Source organism: Lonchura striata, chromosome 3 (assembly GCF_050655825.1).
Source record: "Lonchura striata isolate lonStrDom1 chromosome 3, ASM5065582v1, whole genome shotgun sequence".
NCBI classification, from domain to species: domain Eukaryota; kingdom Metazoa; phylum Chordata; class Aves; order Passeriformes; family Estrildidae; genus Lonchura; species Lonchura striata.
In genome coordinates this window covers 8,309,168-8,323,730 of record NC_140705.1, presented here as the reverse complement: position 1 = coordinate 8,323,730, position 14,563 = coordinate 8,309,168, and positions in this window count along the sequence as shown.

Sequence of the window (14,563 nt, the reverse complement as noted above, 5' to 3'; positions counted from 1 at the left end):
CCAACACTGAACACTGGGGAGATTGCATCCAGTTTTGTGTCAAACATGGAACCAGATTCAGTGCTCCAGCCTGCATCTTTGTGCTGGATAAATTGATGCAGCCTACCAAAGATAAATGCTGCATCCCTCCCCCAGTCTCTCCTCATTAGGGAGTAGCTTTAAATTATGGAAAAGGAATCAGTATGTTTCCTGAGTTGTCCTGGCCCTGAAATGCTGCTTATAGGCCAATGGGAATTGTGAAGAAGAAATCTGGTTTCCTTTTTCCTTCATTACCCGACCATTTGCTTCTTAGCTACTTTTAATAGTAATGAGCAGAAAGATCAGCAAAGACTTGGAAAAGCCTAGCTGGTGCTCTTTGCATGCACGCATCCTTCCACTAGCATTACTTGTCCATCAGTATTTCTCTAGAGTAGATAAGCATGGTATTTTTATCCAAAAGCAATTTACTGGCATAAAAAAAGTACAGCAGACAATGCATTCCTACTCTATTATGCATGAACACCCAGTATGTGCTCAACTTTCCTCTCGATCTTATTTATCACACTGTCATTAAACCTGTGTCGCTATTGCTGTTCTCTAATACACGTCACAAAAATGTGTTCTTATCAGGGCTCCTCTCTCATCTGCTGATCTAATAATACACTGCCTCAATTTTGGTGATTTTAGCACAAATAAACAAGCACAAAAGGGTTCAGGCACAATATTCTCAGCAAAGTGATGTTCATGTTTCAGCATAAACAAAAGCCTTCCTGTTATTTTCAAGTCAACTTAATGGTTCAGCACTGCTGACAGAATCATTCAATAATGCCCAATGAAGGGTGCCACAACCTAATTAAAACTTGTGGTTATGGAGGCTCAGTTGGCAAATATTTGTGTATATTTATGGAGTTTTAGCAAAAAACTTCATACTGGATTGTTTTGAGTCACAAAAAATGTTTGTGGCTATGTTTAGAGTAGCTCTCAGAGAGAAGTGTCCTCAGGCTCTGTCTGACCTGATACTCTGAAAGTGACAGGGAGTCTCCCAAGACACCAAAACTCCACTGACCTGGCAGTGAAATCAGCAGGTCAGTGCTGGTGGTTTTGGCTAAGGACAGCAAACAGAACCTGATAGAACCAAGAGGAAACACTCCTGATGTGCAGGCCAGATGGAAACCCTGTTTCAGAAGGAGAACAAGCTCAACTGCATTTCAGCCCATTTGGCCTCTGCACCTGAGAACTGTCCCAGGCATGTTTAATTTATCTGTATACATAGTGCTGAGTAGTGTCTGCTCCACTCTTGTCAGATAAGATGGTGTTTGTCAGCCTGGCCTGAATTTGCTTCAAAAACATTACTTAGTGTCAGGGCTGCACAACCACAAGAATTGTATCGGGCATCTGAAGACAAAAAGGACACGGGGCTGTGGAGATGTGTTTAAATGGGCTCACCACGCTCTTTTATCACTGTATGGTTTGTCAGTGCGGAAGAGGAAGCATGTGAAAAATCATTACAATGAGCAAGGAGGATGAATAAATTAATTAAATTATCATGAACAAGGCAGCTCATAATCCAATTGGAGAAGGTGATTATATATCATACTCGGCTAACTAGAAAACACAGGCAGGAAAAACCCACAGTGGAAACACAAACTCTTCTGATTTAAAAAAAAATGTGGGCAGAAAAATGAATTCAGAACAGCATTTTTTTAGCAGAATTTTCCTCAACTAAGCTCTAATAGATCTAATCAGTGCAGCAGATGAGGACAGGCACTGTGTTGTTATTTTACAGGATGGTGAAGTCATTGTAAACAAGAGGAGTGATATTTTTCACCTTGTTAAGCCCCTTAACAAGCTACCTGATTATATACTGTACCTTTAGAAGGCAGAAGATAGGAACACAGTCTAGCAGGGGACAAAAATCCAGTGGAGGTTGTATTAAGTTTAATGATGTTTGCAGGTATGTGGTAAAAATGCCAACTCTGCTTTTCAAACGTGAACCCTGGTTATAGTAACAGAAGTGACACTATTAAACTTTTGAGGCACTACATGAATCATATCTCTAGAGCAATATATTATATCAGTAAAAATGGGAATTTCAATTCATAATGTGACTTTGCTATACCTATCAAACACCAGTTTGATTTCTGTTGGCCTTCATTTTTCCAAAAGTTACATTTAGTAGCATTTCAGTACTACTTGAAGAGTCCTGACTCTGTCATTGGCATAGATTATATTGGAATGTCATGATTACTGAAACTATTAATTCATATGACCACTAGTAATTCCACTAGTATTAATAACCATGAAAATCAGCATAAGTACCATCATAGTACCATCCAAATGCCAGTGGCAAGTGGCCACAGTCTGCTGTGCACTGTGTAATGGGTGAAAACCTATTGAGATAGTTAAGATACTTTATGTATATAAAATGTTAAGATAGTTTATATATATAAAATTACACATATATAGTAAGAAAGCATGTATATGTATGTGTATGTATATCTATATATGCACACAGATGTATCATTCAGCCCCTGCAATAGGGTCCAATTCCACTGAACAGCTGTATATTATCAGAATCCTGCAATCCGAGGTCTAGAGGAGCTCAGTCAGCCTATGCATTTCATACAGCCCTTGGTATTTTTGGAAAGAGATCTCTGCCTAATCTCCCTAGATGTGGCAGTAAGAGCAAAATATGCACATGAGGTGTTTTACATGAGAAAAGTGTCATTACAGAGAAGTAAAGTTTCTCAGTCCCATTCAGGCATCCTACTAAGTAAGAGCTTTTTAAAATTCCTGAATCAGGATAAAGTCCATATTTTCTATCAGAAGCCAGAGCCAAATTCCCAGGGAGATTGCAGCCAGGAGTTTCTGTTAGATTCAGCAGGAAGTGTGTTTGTTGGGTAAGGATTTGGCTTTATAAATTAAAGATACAATAATATTTAGCTGAAAATATTTCACAAATCTTGAAACATTTCCAACCATAAGCTCTCTAAAATCATGAGTCATGCAATGAAAACTATAAGACTAGCTTTAAAATTAAGTTCTCTAGCTTTTGCAACTTAGTAAACATAGTTCTCTTTCCTCCCTTACCAGTTCCTTTACAAGGAGAAGCATTATAAATATACTGTATTTTAAAATTGCATCTGAATGTGTCATACAACCTTCTGGTTCCTCAGTCTATGAGAAAAAGAATTTTAGTAATCAGCAAAATCTCATTTTATTCCCAAAAAAAGCAGAGTCATCATGTTCTACTGCCTGTCAGGATTAGCCCTGCTCTGTGCTATGTCCCAGATTGTTCTCATGCATTTTTTGAGAGAGTATATTTCAAGTAGCACTCACTGCTTCAAAATTTAGTATTTGAATGAATCAGATAACCCCCAACTCATTATAATTATACCACTTTAACTTCTTTCTCAAATAATTATTTTGGCTACTTCAATACAAGTAATCAAGGGACATTCAGAATTTGAGTCCAAGTGTGGTTCTAAACCTCTCCTCCCGTGATACTTGACAGGTATCTCACACTTGGCCATGGTTTTACCCATGACAACTGAACACTCCCCACAGACAGCTCCTGGGGAATAGCACAGGCCAGGAATGATTCCTAACAGACAGATAGGGCATAGCCACCTTCTTTTCTGATGAGATTTTTCTCAGTATGGACATGAGCTGGACTAAGACAATAGGTCTGCAAGTCACAATTTCCATTGTGTTTTCTTTAGCACTGTCATTATGGTCATTGAGACAAACTATCCAGTGGAACAGTCTCATTCTAGGGGAAGAAGCACAGACACTGTAGGTATTGATATAACTATGCACCAGAATGCCAGAGAACTAAACAATACCTTTAAATATAAAAAAAAAAAAAGATTCTTTATTTTGATATCTTTACAGCAGTTAGCATAAAATTCATCTGTTTCCAATGTTTCAAACATTTCTGTGAATGAACTTCCATGAATATGGAAGTCATACTAGAGAGAAACTTTGCCTAAACACCTGTAATTTTCTGCTTCTTTACTCCTCAGTCCTTAAGTTGTCAAGAAAAAACTGGTTACCATGAGTCTGAAAACAGGAATCTATGATACTAAATCTTCCAGTAGCATGGAGAGTCCAACTTCTGGATAATATTCTCCTTTGCAGATAAGACATGCCTTCCTAAGGACCGTTGCTGGAATTTACAATCATTAGTTCTCATTCTAACAACTGTGGACACATGGAAAAGTTTATTTAATTTCATCTTTGCAGCTATCTTTTATATGTGGGAAGGCTGTTTTCAGATCATCTCTTTGGCCCCTATCAATCTTCTCAAGATAAGGCAAACCCATTTTTCCAAGCTTGCAGGCTTATTTTAAAATTTTCATTTCTTTCTTCTGGATATTCTTTAATAGATCCACATCTTGCCTGAAGAGTGGTGTCCTATCAGAAGCTTATCGGCCCGGAGGAGATGATTACAGCTTGGACACAATATTCCCATTTACAGTGCTCAAAGTAATAGTTGCTTTACTGCAGAAAGTTAAACTTTCCCCACTGAATTATTTTACATTATCATTTTATCAACAACAAATAAGTATATTTTTCTTGGCTATTTTCTTGGCTGGTTATTTTTTCCTGCCTGTGTGCTAACCTTTCTTATTTTGTCCCTGCTTACATTGCTTTTCCATCTGCTCTCAATAACTAAGTAGATTTTTCTTTTTTGTGGTGACTGCTAAATGTTCATGTTTTGAAAAATTTCATAGTTTTTCTAAGTCACTATCCCTACCCTCCAGTGATGCTGTGATGGGATAATTATTTCATTAAAGTATTTACAGATGATATTTTTTACACTTTCCAACAGACCATTCTGAACAGTCAGTTGAAGACTTCTCCCTCCTGCACTCCTGTGAATCAAGAATTTAATGTTTAATGCTTTTGGTCACTCAGGTTGCCTTTCACTCTCCTTTCCCCAAGGAGTTCTTTTTCATCAGTCATGTTCCAACTTACAAGAGTCTTCCTCCTTCTGCTTTCTTTGCTATTAATATAAACTGCTGTCACCAATAAATTAGAATAAACCTTTGTCTTTTTCCATTCCAATATTGACATGGGTTGTTTAAGTACCCCATCAATACTAATTACCGTACATAAGACAAGTCTATGAGCTACAAGATCAAGTCTCAGGTTTCATCCTTGCACACAGCTTCCTTCCAGAAGCATCAGAGCCCAACAGCAGCTGGATACTGCCAGTCATCCCAAAAGAGTCACTAAGTACTCTCCTCTTTGTTTTCTCTATGTAATGGTGAACTTCCAAGACTTTGAGGCATCAGACATTCTTCTCCATTTCTATGAAGCAGGTAAAAGCATAAGTGGGAGCAGAGTATGATGTGCTGACATCAGCTGGATTCTTACTGGAGTGTTTCAGGCTGAGGAGAGTACAAAGGAGTGGAAGGTGTAAAGGGAGAGAAACAAGTAATGGAAAAAGAAACAGAAAACCAAAAAGGAACAAAAGTAAAAAAAAAAAAAGACAGTAAGTCCTTCCCTCCAGTTTCTGTTCTTTTTGGGTGGGTACACCACTGAAATCTCAGTCCCACCAAGCTTTCCTGAGACCAAACAGCTTTTACACTGTTTGTAGCAACTTTCTTCTAAGAGTCCTAGAAATAAGTAATTTCTCTCTTTTGTTCATTTTCCACATCCCTCATACAAATTAGGCTATGCATCTGTTAATATTTTTAAATGCTTTGGCATCCACAAACATCTGAGTCTGAATCCACTTTCACCAGCTTGCTGCAGTCTCAATAGTGTGACATATGGCTGGACAGGAGTCCTCAACAAAAAGAGGCTAAAACTAATATAAAAATAATTTTGTAGCAGAGAAATGCATTGTGTGTGGAATTGAAGAAACAAGCCAACAAGCAGGTCATACATACCAAATTATCTGCATGGCCTTATATAAATTTGCTCAAAATTACACCGACACATAGGAAATAATGTCTAAAAGGCCACTGTACATATTTCTGTGCAGAATTTTTACATGAGGCTGGTTGCTAACACGTGACTGCAAGTTGCTCCAATATGTATGTCAAGAATGAGAAGGATCATATGGTTTGTTGCTCATGTACTTAAAATGCAATTATTTTAATTAATTACAGTATTGTAATTTCTCCAGAGGTATATAAACAATGTGAAAGAAATAAGCAGAGGATACCTATGCCAAATGGAAAACAAGGTAATACAGGAAAGATTAAAAATTCACAGAAGGGAAATTTAAGCACAGAAAAACAGAGTAGAAATAATAGAGTTGGAAATGAGAAAGGAGGGTAACAAAGGGGAAAAAAAAAGGTTTTGGTTAAAATAGTTGTGTCTTTCTAATGTCAGCATCTCACATCTGCTGGCATACAGTAATGAGAGCTGAGGCTACTGTAATGCTGACCCAGCCATAGGTAGATGACTTATAATGAAATTATATCTGCATATAGAAAAGTGTCACAGCTACCAGCGAAATCTTCAAGGTAAGACAATTTAGAAACCTGAAGTTATTAACTGCAGAACAGACTGACAGGTAACAGAATATTTTAGACCACATCCATCCCACCACAAAAAAAAATTCTATAGTGTCCTGTTACTTTGAGGCTTGAGCTCTACTGTCCCAAAATAAGCTTTATGTAGGAGACAGATAACTCCCAGGTATCCATTTTTGCAAGTGATGAAAATCCACCATACTCCCAAGGGTGGTTTTCTTTCCCTACTACTTACTAGGTTCATTCTTAACCAAGTTGTAAATCTGGGTGGGTTTTTCTGAATATGACCACCAATAAGTTCTACAAACTGAAATATGACCACCAATAAGTTCTACAGACTGAAAGCATTCTTTCCACTTGTTGCTATTAGGAACACCAAAACATCTAGTGAACAGGTGTAGAGACAAGAATGTTTTATTTGAGATGTAACTGCTCCAGACAGAATGCAAGTGCCTTGTAGGGACTTCTGCAGTAAAATTTAATGCATTGAATGGGATTTGGGAAGCAGTCTGGACATATGAGCATGCATAAACTAAAATACTGGGGCAGGCTAGTCAGCCTGATCACATCCAGTACCCACACCCACACATCCAGACCTCTTCTAAGCAGCTTGTTGCTCAAAATTATTGTTCCAGCTCTATAGAATAAATAAGTTACAGGTAGTTCATGATGTACATAAAATGTTTAACAATTTCTCCATTTTTTTAATTTTCAGGGAATCCTCATATCTGACAAATTAAACAGGAGCCAATATAGCCCAGCTGAGAATTCCAAGTATGTTCAAGTTTCATGATTATTTGTGAAAATTGGAAAAAGGCAGGCTCTAGATGAACAGTCATAAAGCATTCACTTTTTTAAAAAATAACACAGAATTATGACATGATGTGGCATCTCTAGAGTTTTAAATTCCAGACCTCTCATAGCAAAGAATTTTTCATTTGCTCTAGAGGAAAAATAGTCTTGAACTAAATCTATACTAGTAAATTGATCAGTGAGTGTCATGGAGCACTCCTGGAGTTTCTCAGACTGTTAAATTGTCAGAGCAGTTCCTGGGACGTTGTGGCTCCTGGACAACCAGCCAAGCTCTAACAAACTCTCAGATGCAAACTGGCTGCATGCTGAGATCAGGAATCATTTCCAACAGATAAGGTGGATATCACCACCCTGTTTTGGAGGCTAAGAGGATGTAATGACACAAACTCTACCAAAGCAAGACACCTGGCCATCCAGTGAGGGAACAGCCCCCCACACACCTACCTGCTGAACAAAAGTCACTTCAGTATATTTTCTTACTCTTGTAGCTGATAAAGCAGGAGGCAACTCAAAACCTGCCAGTGTACAGGACAGTGTTTGAAGCTTATTCTTTTTATACCCATGCTTAAAAAACCATGAGGCACCCAGCCAAAGAGCAGGAAAATATTTGTCACCATAGCACAAAAATAGTGAATAAAAGCCAATGAAAAGTTGATGAGTTTGTCAATAGTCCATTACCTGAGAAATTTTTGTCTAACTGATTCAGCAAACATTTACCACAAGTTTCCTGTGCCTCTTGCTCCTCTAGTTTCAAGCTTCTTCCCTGTTTTATCTCCTTTCCTAACTTCAGAATAATTTTCTGCTTCTAGACTGTAGAATGCCTCTCATTCTGTTTTCTCAGCTCACTTCAATCCTCCTTCTAGAGGATGTAAGAAACAAAATGATAGCAGGGTATGGTGGGAGGCAGAGTAAGAGATGACAGAGGGTAAAGGGAAAACTTGTGTTTTAACAAGTCTTAGTTTTAAGGGGGTGCCTTAAAGTGAGCAGTGAAGGGATTTCTTAGGTGTGACCCTGTAGGTTGGGACAAGAAACAAGGATGGAATTGAAAGAATGGAAATAAAAATTTTAATGGGTAAATGTTAGACCCCTGGCAGAAGTTTTATATATTCAACCAGAAGGATTTATATGGAGCTTTTTAGGTTTTCTTGAGCTTCACCAACAAACTTTACAATTACCAGAGGCTACTTTCAAATTACTTGCTATGCAGTGATGTAGCATCTCTACACTTTTCTCTAACTGGAAATGAATACTGCAATGGAAATTACTGGTCTGAATGAAGTAATAACCATTGGTCTTTCTCCTACTCCCAGAGTTAGTACATCCTACTTGTAGTATCTGCAATGCCTTGAAACAGTCCAGTAAAATGAAAGTAACATGAGAAGGGGAAATAAATCTATACTACCTGCTGTGACTTACTGGAGTACTGGAGTGGAAAGAAAACCCTCTTCATCTGCTTTCCCCCTGAACCATGTGCATCTTCTCATTCATGTAACAGATGACTCTGAACTCTGCTTTCACCTCACCAGAAGCATAGGCTGCTTCAAGCAGCAGGAAATGACTTCTGCAGCCCTTGCTAAGCATTGGCAGTTCCTTTGTCAAACACCACATGAAAAAAATGCTGCTACTGTAAAGGACATGCATTCAACAATTACCTTTAAAATATCAATTTCCCTCTCTTTCTTATTTGTTTTTTAATTCCAAAAATTGAAAATCACAGACACTTCAGGGAGTTCCTGGTTCAGTTTGCTGTTATGAGGCTTTTTCATATTGCAGGATGAAATGCAGAAATCTGAATACACAAATGGATAACTTTTCCCTCATTAGGAAACACCAAGCTCTGCCTACACTCAGAGATGCTTTCCTGCAGAATAGGGACACCCAGAAGATTGACATCCTTTGCTACATAAGTAACCAGTAATTGGCCAAAATTAAAGCAAAATATTCTGCAGAAACCCAGTATTTAAAAATAGAAACAAAAGAAATATTCAATATGCAAATGGACTTTTGTGGAGGAGTATCAGCAAGTTTGTGAACCCTATTCAGAGTTCATTATTCAAGAAAAAAAGTTATTTCTAAAACTGGGTCTGTGAGCAATAGAATAAAGTTCAGGGATCATTTTTTTTTATTGAAACTACTTCATCTACAGAGATGAAAACTGTGATCTTGATGTAACTGGCCCCTGAATAAATTATAATCTGAGTAAAATTCTCAAGTATTCTTAAAAGATTTAGGTATCTTATTTTTTATTAACTCCCTGATTGCATATAAGTTCTTTTGAAATTTTAGCCAGGGTAATCAACAAATACCATTACTAAAACCAGTATCTGCCCAATTTTAGGACTACTGTGAAATAAGTGAAACTCATTAGGCAAATAGGGATTTTTCAAACTGCTATGTAATCTACCCTCTGGCAACACATTCATTAAGAAAGTGGTAGGGGAGGACAGTGCGTTTAATGAGTAATAACTGACTATTCATTATTCTAAATACATAAAGTTTTATTTATACTTCAAGTTGCAAAAATAAGTAGCTACACTTTTTGGGATACTTCTTTTCTACCCATCCCTCCTGAGGTGTGCACAGTGTCTTCCAAACGACTGTTTCTAAACCATTTCAAGCAGTGTCATGTGGAGATACTCATGTGAACTGTGAAATAAAGAGCAGCAGTTTTGCTGTGCTAGTGCAGGGTTAATTAGTGCATGCAGAGCACTGTGATAATGCCATTAATGTCTTTGCTCAGCTTTGCTTTTGGAAGTAAGACATTCTATCCTCACTTGGGTTCTCAACATATCCTGCTGAAAGAAAGCAGTCAGATTGAGGTAGATAAACTAATGTGTTATACATAAGATGTATTATGTACTGCTTTCATTATATTCAATTGCCATAGACAAAAGCTTCGATCCTACACTCAGTTTCACAAAGGTCTAAGGGAGAAAAGAAGAAAAAAAAGAAAAATCTGGAAAGCAAAATTATTGAAGCCAGTCATAAATTACTTTACTTAATTAATACAAAGTAGAGACTGCTGAAGGTAGACAGGTTACATTTTAAACTGTGTAAACAGATGGTTCAAAGAAGAAATTAATCAGATTATTTCTATGTCCACTAGAAACAGGACAAGAATTAATTGACTTGAATAGCAGCAAGATAGGTCATAAGATATTAGTAAGAACTCTCAAATTGAAATAATAGTTACACACTTTAACAGATTACAGAAGGTAGCTCTCAACTCACCATCACTGGAACAAAATAAATAAACATCCATCAGGGCTGATTAAAGAGCAGATGTCTTGGGACTGGGCTGGAATAGTCTAACAAGGCTATATACATGCTATTTGATATTGAACAGAATGCTTTTGAATAGGAGGAATGAAGTACTGATTTCCCTGAATCAACACAAAAATTGCTGGCTCCAAGTCCTGACCAGCTTAACACGAATAATTGCTTAAAGGTTCTGTGTAGTGGGTTCTACTGTAGTTGTCACAGACAGCAAACTGCCATTGTGCCTTATTAATGAAGCTCTTTTTCTAGCACTTATATAAGGAATTTTTTTTCTGTGAAACAATTAGAAAACCTGAGTGAGTTTAGATAAGATGTTGGTAACACAGGTCTTGGATCCACCACTGAGGATTTGTGTTTGGCATTTGTAAAAGGGAAATAACTTGTTAACAAGATAGGGAGGAGCTATTGTGAAAATAAGCAAACACCTGAGTTTTAACATTTCAACAAATGTGGGTTTTTTTCCTTTTTAATAAGCTAGCAGTAATTTTCCTCCACACCATAAGTACATTTATAAACCAATCAATCTCTGTCTTGCATATTGCAGAAATTCTGGAAGAACACACTTGCCAAAGGCTCCAAATATCATGTCTACATTTCTCTTGCTAAACTCATGCATGCATAAGAAGGCTTTTGATTTTGTGTAGAATGACAGATTAGTATACTCATGGCCCATTTATTTATCCATTTGGCCATGTTTTATAAACATCCATGTAAGATAATGCTGTGATTCAAAGATCTGATCCTCAGGAAAAGGAAGATCTAATATCTATAGACTCCACATCCTTGAGCACCAGAGGGATGAAGACTTAACATAGAAAATAAATTAATCAGAAGCAGTTTTAATTCCATCTAAACAGAAATAAAATATATACAAAGATTTTGTTTCTTTCTTTTAATTAGCAGATGCAGACTACAAGCAATCAATCCAATTACACCCTCAGAAAAAGTAATGCCAACTCCTATAAGTATTTGGTTAGTTTTAGATGACCACTAAACTGTTGAAAGTACTACTCACTAAGAATAGAGTAATTCCAAATAATCACTGAAGTAGTCAGCCTGCATTAATATAAATGTGCTATCAATGTATAAATGCTGTCTTATTTGAACAGCCAAAAGCATAAGCAAAACATGGTATGGTTTCCATTAAGTCCTAAACTTTATGTTAGCAAATCTGACTTGTCAGTACCTGAATCTGAATTCCAATATTAAATGATACACCAGCTTTAATTTCTATTTGTAAAGATTTTTCTAAGAAACAGTTGCTGAAACTATGAGGAAAGGCCATCTTAATGCCCATACACCAATCCCTGAGCTGAAATCAGTTCAGCCAGAACTGAATATTGGATCTTAACTTCAAATTTGGGCATAAGAACTGATAAGCTTACCTTTTGCTATTAATAATTCTCCTTCTGTGTTTCTCACTTTTTAATGTGTTCGCATTTACTCTCCTACTTGGACATAGCCTGTCTCACTTTCTTCTCCCTTTCTCTAATTTTCCCAATTTCCCTTTTGTCTGTTCTGTTTACATTCCCTATTTCTCCTTCATTGCCTTAGTCCTTCTCATTTCAAAAGTCAGTCCATTTAACACTTATACCATTATATAAACCAGACCACTAAGCAGGAGACCAGGCTAGAAATACAACATGGAAATCCCTGATAAGGCAGGCTAGAATGAATATTTGTATTACTTTTTTTATTATTATTATAATAAGAAAAATATCTTATTGTGTTGCTGAGTAAAATGGACAATATTTTGCTAAAATACTACACTGTTCACTAATCCGATGTGAAGGTCATATACACATCATCTATTAGCTTTTACTATTGCTTTCTGTAATAAATTGATAACTCAGCTTCTGAACCAACCTTTTATATATTTATTCTGTTTATATTGTTACTGAGGACATTTTTGAAAAAGTAAAAAATTTAAATAAAATAAAGGGAAAAGTGAAAGACAAGTTCATGCTGATGACAGTATTGTTTTCCTCTGTCTATTCAGTCTGATTTATTGCAAAGTATTTGCCATTGAAAATCCTATTGTTTTTTCAGGTATTGAAATTTGCTGTATCATTTTTCAGAGGTTTTAAAATTGCATTTGCAAATTAAAAAGGAGAGGCAATAACAATGAATTTCAGCTGTACCACTGTCAAAGAGCCACTGTATATTCCAGGACAGGAAGGAATAATAATACTCCTTTAATTTCGAAAGCTGTCTGAAATTAAATATATTAAAGACAAAATTTTACACTAGTTTTTTCATGCTGAAGTTCACTTCTTTCCTTTATAATATCACCTTTCTGGATATTTTTTACTATGAAAACAATTTCTGTGCAAGAAAAATATTGAGTTTAATAAATGGTTAAGGAGCCTGACAGAAAAATTACCTTTGGTGAAATTACATTTTATTCACTGTTGGTCCAATCCTGTTCAATGTTTGGTAATGAATGATGATCATCTCTTTTCAAAAAGCATACAGAGATTGCTTCCAAAGAATAAACATTTAGGTACAATACTCATTACCATGCTCTGAGAAATTACCTGCTGCTGTTGTAGTACAAAAAACATTTTTCAAAGTTTTAAGTTTGTCCTCTACTTCAATAATTATTTCAGTCTAAATGTTTCTTTTCAAGGCCTTGTTTTTACTTTTATATCTCAAAAGAGGTGCTGAAGAAACCAGGGCTTTGTGTGCTGAATTACTTTGTACCCACAAAATGTCTGAGAACACTGATATATGATGCTTAAGTAGTGTAATAAAAACATTTATTGAATATTCAACATGGCATTTGGGATGACAAAGCTTACAGAAAAACATATACAACAATCTCAAAACCATGAAACTATGCAATACTCATTTTCAAGGCTATTATAATTAAAGCAGTGAAAAAATAAAATAATGTGCAACCTGTGTTCAACAAAGATCCAGCTAGGTTAGGTCACCCCTGCTGTTTTGGCTAAGTCACCCAAACAAAGAAGAGACATTCGTTCTAATCCATTAAGAGTTCAGTAAAATACTGATGTCATATGTAAATGTGATAAATATAGTAAATAAAATGGCATATGAAGAAGCATTAATGATGGAGTCATTAATGTCTAGGAACTGAACTTTGATGATCCCTGTGGAGCCATTTCAACTCAGGATATTCTATGGTTAGGAAGATCGGAATTAGTACTCTAACTGTGAGGTGAGCAAAGAATTGGCTGCTAGAGAAGTATCTAGAGTATTAAAAGAAAAAAAATTAAAAGGAGGAGCAAAATGGTTGGCCTTGGATCAATTTTGTTGATTCTTTGTGTAAAAAAACATGGATTAAAAATAAAAATATACTTTAGATGAAAAGCTAAAAGGTACTGTCAATACTGGGGAGGATTAGGGTATTTCACAGAAAAAACTACATGGCCCTGAGGATGAGAATGAGCATAATTAAGTCAAATTAAATTTAAAATAAAAAGGGTAAGGTTATTGGGGACTATGCACAGGAATTTCTGCTATTCACTAGGAACTTGCCAGTTAGAAGTGACTGGGAAGAGAGACACGCAGGTGTACAAGCTGATCACAGGATGGCTATAACTCATTGTCATCCTACAATGCAGCAGTGAAGGTGTTTCCAGCATAGAAAAAGAATAAATTCTACTATACTAAGTCTTGATGAGACTTAATTTGTAATAGTGTGTACAATTCTGGTCATTTATTTTTGAGGAAGATATGAAATGGAATAGGCATAGAGAAGGATCACTCATTATCTATTGAGTGGCACCAGGAGCTAATCAGACAAGAGAAGAATTCACCTTGAAACACAAAGTGATGTGATGGGTTCCTATATGTAAACCAGTGCACAAATATGGGAGATAAAGGAGCTGTTTACACAGGGGGAGAGTGTTTTATACAGTAATAAATGGCCATAACCTGAATTGCTGTGCAGTAAGAGACAAAACAGAGGATATTCTGAAATCATCTTCTAGGTGAAGTGTCAGGGATAAAACATGGAGCTACTATTAATACACTAT